The sequence below is a fragment of the Salmo trutta genome, unplaced genomic scaffold (assembly GCF_901001165.1).
Source record: "Salmo trutta unplaced genomic scaffold, fSalTru1.1, whole genome shotgun sequence".
In the NCBI taxonomy this organism is placed as follows: domain Eukaryota; kingdom Metazoa; phylum Chordata; class Actinopteri; order Salmoniformes; family Salmonidae; genus Salmo; species Salmo trutta.
Window position 1 is genome coordinate 2,708 of NW_021822720.1, and position 11,165 is coordinate 13,872.

Below are 11,165 nucleotides of genomic sequence, written 5' to 3' on the forward strand. Positions count from 1 at the left end.
AGCCAGCTAACTTACCATTAGCTATCTTGCGAACAACAGCAGTAGCATTAACCTGTGGTTAGTAACTACAGTAGCATTAACCTGCCCTGTGGTCAGTAACTACAGTAGGTCCCATCTCTAACAGCGTTCTACTGTAATAACAACAGCAGTAGCATTAACCTGCCCTGTGGTCAGTAACTACAGTAGATCCCATCTCTAACAGCGTTCTACTGTAATAACAACTACAGTAGCATTAACCTGTCCTGTGGTCAGTAACTACAGTAGGTCCCATCTCTAACAGTGGTCTACTGTAATAACAACAGCAGTAGCATTAACCTGTCCTGTGGTCAGTAACTACAGTAGCATTACCCTGTCCTGTGGTCAGTAACTACAGTATGTCCCATCTCTAACAGCGCTCTACTGTAATAACAACAGCAGTAGCATTAACCTGTCCTGTGGTCAGTAACTACAGTAGGTCCCATCTCTAACAGCGTTCTACTGTAATAACAACAGCAGTAGCATTAACCTGTCCTGTGGTCAGTAACTACAGTAGCATTAACCTGTCCTGTGGTCAGTAACTACAGTAGCATTAACCTGTCCTGTGGTCAGTAACTACAGTAGGTCCCATCTCTAACAGTGTTCTACTGTAATAACAACAGCAGTAGCAGTAGCATTAACCTGTCCTGTGGTCAGTAACTACAGTAGCATTAACCTGTCCTGTGGTCAGTAACTACAGTAGCATTAACCTGTCCTGTGGTCAGTAACTACAGTAGGTCCCATCTCTAACAGTGTTCTACTGTAATAACAACAGCAGTAGCATTAACCTGTCCTGTGGTCAGTAACTACAGTAGGTCCCATCTCTAACAGTGTTCTACTGTAATAACAACAGCAGTAGCATTAACCTGTCCTGTGGTCAGTAACTACAGTAGAAATAACCTGTCCTGTGGTCAGTAACTACAGTAGGTCCCATCTCTAATAGTGTTCTACTGTAATAACAACAGCAGTAGCATTAACCTGTCCTGTGGTCAGTAACTACAGTAGAAATAACCTGTCCTGTGGTCAGTAACTACAGTAGGTCCCATCTCTAACAGTGTTCTACTGTAATAACAATGGGAGTATAGTATTACAGTACAATTACAGTAGTAACACACCACTATAGGACTATGGCCATGGGAGTATAGTATTACAGTACACTACAGTACTATTACAGTAGTAACACCCCACTATAGGACTATGGCCATGGGAGTAGAGTATTACAGTACTATTATAGTAGTAACACCCCACTATAGGACTATGGCTATGGGAGTATAGTATTACAGTACTATTACAGTAGTAACACCCCACTATAGGACTATGGCCATGGGAGTGGAGTATTACAGTACTATTACAGTAGTAACACCCCACTATAGGACTATGGCCATGGGAGTATAGTATTACAGTACTGTAATACTATACAGTACTGTATTCCCTGTAGCTCAGTTGGTAGAGCATGGTGTTTGCAACGCCAGGGTTGTGGGTTCGATTCCCACGGGGGGCCAGCACAGAAAAAAAATGTATGAAATGAAATGTATGCATTCACTACTGTAAGTCGCTCTGTATAAGAGTGTCTGCTAAATGACTAAAATGTAAATGTAAAAATGTAACACCCCACTATAGGACTATGGCTATGGGAGTATAGTATTACAGTACTATTATAGTAGTAATACACTACTATAGGACTACGGCTATGGGAGTATAGTATTACAGTAGTAACACCCCACTATAGGACTACGGCCATGGGAGTATAGTATTACAGTACACTACAGTACTATTAAAGTAGTAACACCCCACTATAGGACTATGGCTATGGGAGTATACTATTACAGTAGTAACACCCCACTATAGGACTACAGCCATGGGAGTATAGTATTACAGTACTATTACAGGAGTAACACCCCACTATAGGACTACAGCCATGGGAGTATAGTATTACAGTACACTACAGTACTATTACAGTAGTAACACCCCACTACAGTACAGTTCTAGATTAATACCATAGTAACTAGGTCTACAAATACAGCTCTAGAGTAATACCATAGATACCAGGTCTACAAATACAGTTCTAGATTTATACCATAGTAACTAGGTCTACAAATACAGTTCTAGATGTATACCATAGATACCAGGTCTACAAATACAGCTCTATATTAATACCATAGCAACTAGGTAGCTCTCTGGTCTAGCCAGTACTCTGACACCATAGTAACTAGGTAGCTCTCTGGCCTAGCCAGTACTCTGACACCATAGTAACTAGGTAGCTATCTGGCCTAGCCAGTACTCTGACAATAGTAACTAGGTAGCTCTCTGGCCTAGCCAGTATTCTGACACCATAGTAACTAGGTAGCTCTCTGGCCTAGCCAGTACTCTGACACCATAGTAACTAGGTAGCTCTCTGGCCTAGCCAGTACTCTGACACCATAGTAACTAGGTAGCTATCTGGCCTAGCCAGTACTCTGACAATAGTAACTAGGTAGCTCTATGGCCTAGCCAGTATTCTGACACCATAGTAACTAGGTAGCTCTCTGGCCTAGCCAGTACTCTGACACCATAGTAACTAGGTAGCTCTCTGGCCTAGCCAGTACTCTGACACCATAGTAACTAGGTAGCTCTCTGGCCTAGCCAGTACTCTGACACCATAGTAACTAGGTAGCTCTCTGGCCTAGCCAGTACTCTGACACCATAGTAACTAGGTAGCTCTCTGGCCTAGCCAGTACTCTGACACTATAGTAACCAGAACAACAGCAAAGGACCTTGTGAAGATGCTGGAGGAAACAGGTACAAAAGTATCTATTTCCACAGTAAAACGAGTCCTATATCGACATAACCTGAAAGGCTGCTCAGCAAGGAAGAAGCCACTGCTCCAAAACCGCCATAAAAAAGCCAGACTACGGTTTGCAACTGCACATGGGGACAAAGATCGTACTTTTTGGAGAAATGTCCTCTGGTCTGATGAAACAAAATTAGAACTGTTTGGCCATAATGACCATCGTTATGTTTGGAGGAATAAAGGGGAGGCTTGCAAGCTGAAAACACCATCCCAACCGTGAAGCACGGGGGTGGCAGCATCATGTTGTGGGGGTGCTTTGCTGCAGGAGGGACTAGTGCACTTCACAAAATAGATGGCATCATGAGGATGGAAAATTACGTGGATATATTGAAGCAACATCTCAAGACATCAGTCAGGAAGTTAAAGCTTGATCACAAATGGGTCTTCCAAATGGATAATGACCCCAAGCATACTTCCAAAGTTGTGGCAAAATGGCTTAAGGACAATAAAGTCAAGGTATTGGAGTGGCCATCACAAAGCCCTGACCTCAACCCTATAGAAAATGTGTGGGCAGAACTGAAAAAGCGTGTGCGAGCAAGGAGGCCTACCAACCTGACTCAGTTACACCAGCTCTGTCAGGAGGAATGGGCCAAAATTCACCCAACTTATTGTGGGAAGCTTGTGAAAGGCTACCTGAAACGTTTGACCCAAGTTAAACAATTTATAGACAATGCTACCAAATACTAATTGATTGTATGCAAATTTCTGACCAACCCAATTTTAAATTATTCATACTTTAACTTTTGATACTTAAGTATACTTTAACAATTACATTTACTTTTGATACTTAAGTATATTTAAAACAAAATACTTTTAGACTTTTACTCAAGTATGATTTTACTTGGTGACTTTTTCTATTAAGGTATCTTTGCTTTTACTCAAGTATGACAATTGGGTACTTTTTCCAACACCTGTGGTTAGGGGGCTGGACATGAAGGGACACTAAGCACTGGACTACAGACCAGCCTGTGGTTAGGGGGCTGGACATGAAGGGACACTAAGCACTGGACTACAGACCAGCCTGTGGTTAGGGGACTTGGACATGAAGGGACACTAAGCACTGGACTACAGACCAGCCTGTGGTTAGGGGGCTGGACATGAAGGGACACTAAGCACTGGACTACAGACCAGCCTGTGGTTAGGGGACTTGGACATGAAGGGACACTAAGCACTGGACTACAGACCAGCCTGTGGTTAGGGGACTGGACATGAAGGGACACTAAGCACTGGACTACAGACCAGCCTGTGGTTAGGGGACTTGGACATGAAGGGACACTAAGCACTGGACTACAGACCAGCCTGTGGTTAGGGGGCTGGACATGAAGGGACACTAAGCACTGGACTACAGACCAGCCTGTGGTTAGGGGGCTTGACATGAAGGGACACTAAGCACTGGACTACAGACCAGCCTGTGGTTAGGGGACTTGGACATGAAGGGACACTAAGCACTGGACTACAGACCAGCCCAACACCTCAAATCAAATTGCCCACATCTGCATTATTGAAAATATGTCAACTGGAATTAGGGGGGGGGGCTGTTGGTACGACAATAGCTATTCTACAAGTCCAGGCCTATTACGCACCATGCTATCATAGTCCTAGCTAGTTCCAACAGTTCTATTCAAAAGCAGTGTTGGTTTATCTGCAGGTTAATACTGATGAGGCTTGTCATAAATACAGTATCGGCCAAGTGATGCTGGTGCTCCATTGGTGAATACCTGCTGCCTGCCTGACGACAGAGGCCCGGAATTTGTTTAGAAGATGCGGCCCAACTGCCGTCAAAAAAAAACATTTTATATTGAGACCAGATGTGATCTGGTGAACCTGTCAAAAACGTGTCTGAGCGTTGTGACGTGTCGTGCCAACCATTCTACTGGTGCAGTCTCTTGGCCTGATGCGTATGCGTTATAAATCAATGGACTGTGAACATTGGAAGTCTCCGTGTGATATGAGCCTGATTTCATGTGAACACAAAAACAACACCGCCCGGCGATATTGTTGTGTGTGAACGTTGAGTCTGACGAGCTCCGTGTGTAAGGGCCACTTGACCTAACGTCACGGTTTCTACAGTCCACATCGCATGATAACTTACCAGATAGGCGCCGACCGTCCCCTGCGCCAGCATCAACGCACATTCCGAGACTAGAAATATTTTGATATTAGAAAAACATGAAGTATGTTTCTGGTTATCATCGTGTTCGGGGTCTTCGGTACTCCTCTCCGGACAGATCTGATGTTTTACCTGCATCCTTTCAGAAAAGAGCCGGCTGGAAGCTACACAGAACCAGTCTAATGACCTCGTCTATAGCAGGAGAACTAGCTGTCACCAGCCGGCTAGGAGTATTAACCTGCTACAGTATGTCCACACACCATAAACACGCTCGGCAAACGGAAATACATTATTCTGAAGACCTTATTGGACTGGTGGGTCCGGAAGGCTTCTAAACATCCCTAGTGCGTCGACTCAGCTCCAGCAGGAATGAATGTCCCCCATCAGACTTAACGTTGAAGGACATTGTTTTTTTACCGCCGACGGTATGTTGATATCTCTAACCGCGGCAATGATCAGATTCCATAACAGCGGACAGTCGGATTCCAGGTCTCCATATCGTGCAGGTTATTTTTCACAGAGAAATGCAATGATCACACGCCGTACCGTGCGTGTTGCGTTACTACGTAGCCACCTCTCTCAGTGCAGCTGGGTAACCTGCACCAAAATACCACCCCAAGCTCTGTCACGCTTTCTCTCTGCCTATTTCTCTGCTCTCTCTTAAAGTTAGGTAGTCCATCCATTCCTGACTATATTAAACTTTACCCAGACTATATACATTTATTAGGGATCCCCATTGCCAAGGCAACAGCTACTCTTCCTGGGGTCCAAATACATTTAAGTCATTTAGCAGACGCTCTTATACAGAGCGACTTACAGTAGTGAATGCATACATTTCATACATTTTTTTTTCTCCGTACTGGTCCCCCGTGGGAATCGAACCCACAACCCTGGCGTTGCAAACACCATGCTCTACCAACTGAGCCACACGGGACTATACATAAGCCACTTACCTGACACATAAAACAAAAGATAAAATAGTACATCATATAACATTACACCACTACATATCTACAATACAAACTGTATAATACCACCATACAACAATATTACAATGTATGTGTTTGTGTACCTGTGTGTGTGTGTCTCTTCACTGTCCCCGCTGTTCCATAAGGTGTATTTTTATCTGTTTTTTAAATCGGATTCTACTGCTTGCATCTGTTACCTCCTAAATAGATCCACAGACAATACAATCGCCATCGCACTGCAAACTGCCGTATTCCATCTGGACAAGAGGAATACCTCTGTCAGAATGCTGTTCATTGACTAAAACTCAGCCTTCATCACCATAGTAACCTCCAAGCTCATCATTAAGCTTGGGGCCCTTAGTCTGAGCCCCGCCCTGTGCTACTGGGTCCTGGACTTCCTGATGGGCCGCCCCACAGGAAGGCTAAAAACATCATAGAGGACATCAACCACCCAAGCCATGGCCTGTTCACCCCGCTACTATCCAGAAGACTGGGTCAGTACAGGTGCATCAAAGCTGGGACCAAGACACTGAAAAACAGCTTCTATCTCAAGGCCATCAGACCGTTAAATTGCCATCACTAGCACATTAGATGCTGCTGCCCTATATACATAGATACGGAATCACTGGTCACTTTAATAATGTTTATATACTGCTTAACTCATTTCATATGTATATACTGTATTCTACTGTATTGTAGTCAATGCCACTCCAACATTGCTCGTCCTAATATTAATATATTTCTTAACTCCATTCTTTTGCTTTCAGATTTGTGTGTATTGTTGTGAATTGTTAGATATTATTGCACTGTAGGAGCTGGGAACACAAGAATTTTGCTACACCTGCAATAACATCTGCTAAATATGTGTATGTGACCAATGAAATTTGATTTGAATAGAGTTCCATGTAGTCATGGCTCTATGTAGTACTGTGTGCCTCCCATAGTCTGTTCTGGACTTGGGGACTGTGAAGAGACCTCTGGTGGCATGTCTTGTGGGGTATGTATGGGTGTCTGAGCTGTGTGCCAGTAGTTTAAACAGACCTCTGGTGGCATGTCTTGTGGGGTATACATGGGTGTCTGAGCTGTGTGCCAGTAGTTTAAACAGACCTCTGGTGGTATGTCTTGTGGGGTATGGATGGGGTCCAAGCTGTATGCTAGTAATTTAAACAGACAGCTCGGTGCATACATCTTGTCAACACTTCTTAGTGATGAAGTCAATCTCTCCTCCACTTTGAGCCAGGAGAGATTGACATGGATATTATTAATATTAGCTCTCTGTGTACATCCAAGGGCCAGCCGTGCTGCCCTGTTCTGAACCAATTGTAATTTTTCAAAGTCCCTCTTTGTGGTAACTTGCTCAATTTCCACATTAGTTATTACTAGATTTAGTTGAGGTTTAGTGAATGATTTGTCCTAAATACAATGCTTTTAGTTTGAAATATTTAGGACTAACTTATTCCTTGCCACCCATTCTGAAACTAACTGCAGCTCTTTGTTAAGTGTTGCAGTCATTTCAGTCGCTGTAATAGCTGACGTGTATAGTGTTGAGTCACCCGCATACTAGATACACTGGCTTTACTCAAAACCAGTGGCATGTCGTTAGAAAGTTTGAAAAAAGTAAGGGGCCTAGACAACTGCCCTGGGGAATTCCTGATTCTACCTAGATTATGTTGGAGAGGCTTCCATTAAAGAACACCCTTTGTGTTCTTAGACAAGTTTCTCTTTATCCACAATATAGCAGGGGGTGTAAAGCCATTATAGCAGGGGGTGTAAAGCCATTATAGCAGGGGGTGTAAAGCCATTATAGCAGGGGGTGTAAAGCTATTATAGCAGGGGGTGTAAAGCCATTATAGCAGGGGGTGTGAAGCCATTATAGCAGGGGGTGTGAAGCCATAACACATATGTTTTCCAGCAGCAGACTATGATCGATAATGTCAAAAGGCGCAGTGAATCATAACAAAACAGCTCCCACAATCTTTTTATCAGCAATTTCTCCCAGCAAATCAGTAATTTGTGTAAGTGCTGAGCTTGTTGAATGCATCTTGCAACATACATTCATGCATTATACTACACTGAACAAAAATATAAACGCAACATATAAAGTGTTTCATGTGCTGAAATAAAAGATGACATACTGTCACGACTTCCACCGAAGTCGGCTCCTCTCCTTGTTCGTTAGGCGATCGACGTCACCGGCTTTCTAGCCATCGCCGCTCCATTTCTCATATTCCATTGGTTTTGTCTTGTTCCATTACACACCTGGTTTTCATTCCATAATTACTGCATGTATTTAGTCCTCTGTTCCCCTCCATGTCTTTGTGTGTAATTGTTTGTTTTGTTATGTGGATATTTGTCAGGCGCTTTACTTTTGCTATGTTCCGTGTTTTTGGCACGTTATTGTTTTTATGTGCTGTCATTTTGGAATGGAATTAAAGTGCGCCTGTTCACTACACTCTGCTCTCCTGCTCCTGACTTCGCCTCCCGTACACACCCTTGACAAATACATTTACTATATACACAAAGGCTTATTTCTCTTAAACTTAGTGCACAAATTTGTGCACATCCTTGTTAGTGAGCATTTCTACTTTGCCAAGATCATCCATCCACATGACAGGTGTGGCATATCAAGAAGCTGATTAAACAGCATGATCATTACACAGGTGAACCTTGTGCTGGGGACAATAAAAGGCCACTCTAAAATGTGTAGTTTGCCACACAACCGGTGGCACAGACGTCTCAAGTTATGAGGGAGATGCAATTGGCATGCTGACTGCAGGAATGTCCACCAGAGCTGTTGCCAGAGAATTTAATGTTAATTTCTCTACCATAATTTCTCTACCATCCAATGTTGTTTTGGGGAATTTGGCAGTACGTCCAACCGGCTTCACAACTGCACACCACATGTATGGCGTTGTGTGAGCGAGCGGTTTGCTGATGTTAACGTTGTAAACAGAGTGCCCCATGGTGCCGGTGGGGTTACGGTATGGGCAGGCATAAGCTACGGGCAACGGACACGATTGCATTTTATCGATGGCAATTTGAATGCACAGAGATACCGTGATGAGATCCTGAGGCCCATTGTCGTGCCATTCATCCGCCACCATCACCTCATGTTTCAGTATGATAATGCACAGCCTGTCTGTCCTGTCCAGTCCATCACCTCATGTTTCAGAATGATAATGCACGGCCCCATGTCACAGGGACCTGTACACAATTCCTGGAAGCGGAAAATGTCCAGGTTCTTCCATGGCCTGTGTACTCACCAGACATCTCACCCATTGAGCATGTTTGGGATGCTCTGGATCAACATGTACAACAGTGTGTTCCAGTTCCCGACAATATTCAGCAACTTCACACAGTCATTGAAGAGGAGTGGAACAACATTCCACAGGCCACAATCAACAGCCTGATCAACTCTATGCGAAGAAGATGTGTCGCGCTGCTCGAGGTAAATGGTGGTCATAGCAGAATAGACCTGCTGTATATTCACTATTGACATTTTTTTATTTATTTAACCTTTATTTAACAAGGCAACTTCTTCAGGATCGGTGGGTCCCCTGTGGGACGGTTGAGCTAACGTAGGCTAATGCGATTACCATGAGGTTGTAAGTAACAGGAACATTTCCCAGGACATAGACATATCTGATATTGGCAGAAAGCTTAAATTCTTGTTTATCTAACTGCACTGTCCAATTTACAGTAGCTATTACAGTGAAAGAATACCTTGCTATTGTTTGAGGAGAGTGCACAGTTTTGAACATGAAAAGTTATTAATAAACAAATTAGGCACATTTGGGAAGTCTTGATACAACATTTTGAACAGAAATGTAATGGTTCATTGGATCAGTCTAAAACTTTGCACATACACTGCTGCCATCTAGTGGCCAAAATCTACACTGCACCTGGGCTGGAATAATACATTATGGCCTTTACCTTGCATTTCAAAGATGATGGTCCAAAAAAATAAATAAAACTGTTGTTTTTTTCTTTGTATTATCTTTTACCAGATCTATTGTGTTCAATTCTGCCACAATCCTTTCACATTTCCACAAAATTCAAAGTGTTTCCTTTCAAATGGTAACAAGAAAATGCATATCCTTGCTTCAGTGCCTGAGCTACAGGCAGTTAGATTTGGGTGTGTCATTTTATGCGAAAATTGAAAAAAAAGGGGCCAATCCTTAGTTAAGAACAAAAAATAATTTACATTTTACCTTTATTTAACTCAGTAAGTCAGTTAAGTACAAATTCTTATTTACAATGACGGCCTACCAGGGAACAGTGGGTTAACTGCCTTGTTCAGGGGCAGAATGACAGATATTTACCTTGTCAGCTCGGGGTATTCGATCCACCAACCTTTCGGTTACTGGCCCAACGCTCTAACCATTTACATTTGACATTTTAGTCATTTAGCAGACGCTCTTTTCCAGAGCGACTTACAGTAGTGAATGCATGCATTTCATACATTTTCTTTTCTTTTTTTTCTTTCTCCGTACTGGTAACCACTAGGCTACCTGCCGCCGTACAATGACAGCCTACCCCAACCAAACCCTAACGACGCTGGGAAAACTGTGAGCCGCCCGGATGGGACTCCCAATCACAGACCGGTTGTGATACATCCTGGAATCAAACCATGGTCTGTAGTGACGCCTCTAGCACTGAGAAGCATGTGCTGACCAAAGTGTCTTCACTGACATTTTCAACCTTTCGCTGTCCGAGTCTGTAATACCAACATGTTTTAAGCAGACCACCATAGTGTTCTTGGGCACAGGGACTAAGGTAACCTCCCTAATTTGTGGCGCAATGCAGGGTAGTAACGTTATGAGTTGGGATTATGGTGCATTGTTTATCTAGCTAGCTACATGTCTTAACAAAAGACTCCACTATGCAAGTAACCATTTCAATGGAATGTCACTGCTGCAACTGTTGATAGACGTAGCTGGTAAATTCGCTCTGGCTATCTACTCTGATTTCAGAAAATAACTGACGAATTTACGAACTCTCAACACCCGGTGAATATGGCCGGTGTCAGTAAACGTTGGCTAAACATAAATTGTTGCCAGCATCACAGTTGCAGTCACCAACGCTCTGGATAATATGAAAACAGCCTAACCAGCAGCTCTGCTAGGGAGAGTAAAATGGTCAGTGAACGGTTCTCTCACGGTAGCCAGTTAGCTTGAGGCTTGACCGTTGGTTACCAGAAGCAGAGTAAAGGGAGGCGCAGACCTCTCTCACGGTAGCCAGT

At 43.4% G+C, this 11,165-nt stretch overlaps 1 long non-coding RNA gene across 1 annotated transcript; it reads left to right on the forward strand.

The window, feature by feature from the left end:
- The first annotated feature begins 412 nt into the window (after positions 1 to 412).
- Positions 413 to 875, forward strand: LOC115184002 (uncharacterized). Its single transcript, XR_003874157.1, has 3 exons — positions 413 to 454; positions 499 to 600; positions 651 to 875. It is a non-coding gene; the product is annotated as an uncharacterized LOC115184002 (long non-coding RNA).
- Positions 876 to 11,165: the final 10,290 nt, after the last annotated feature.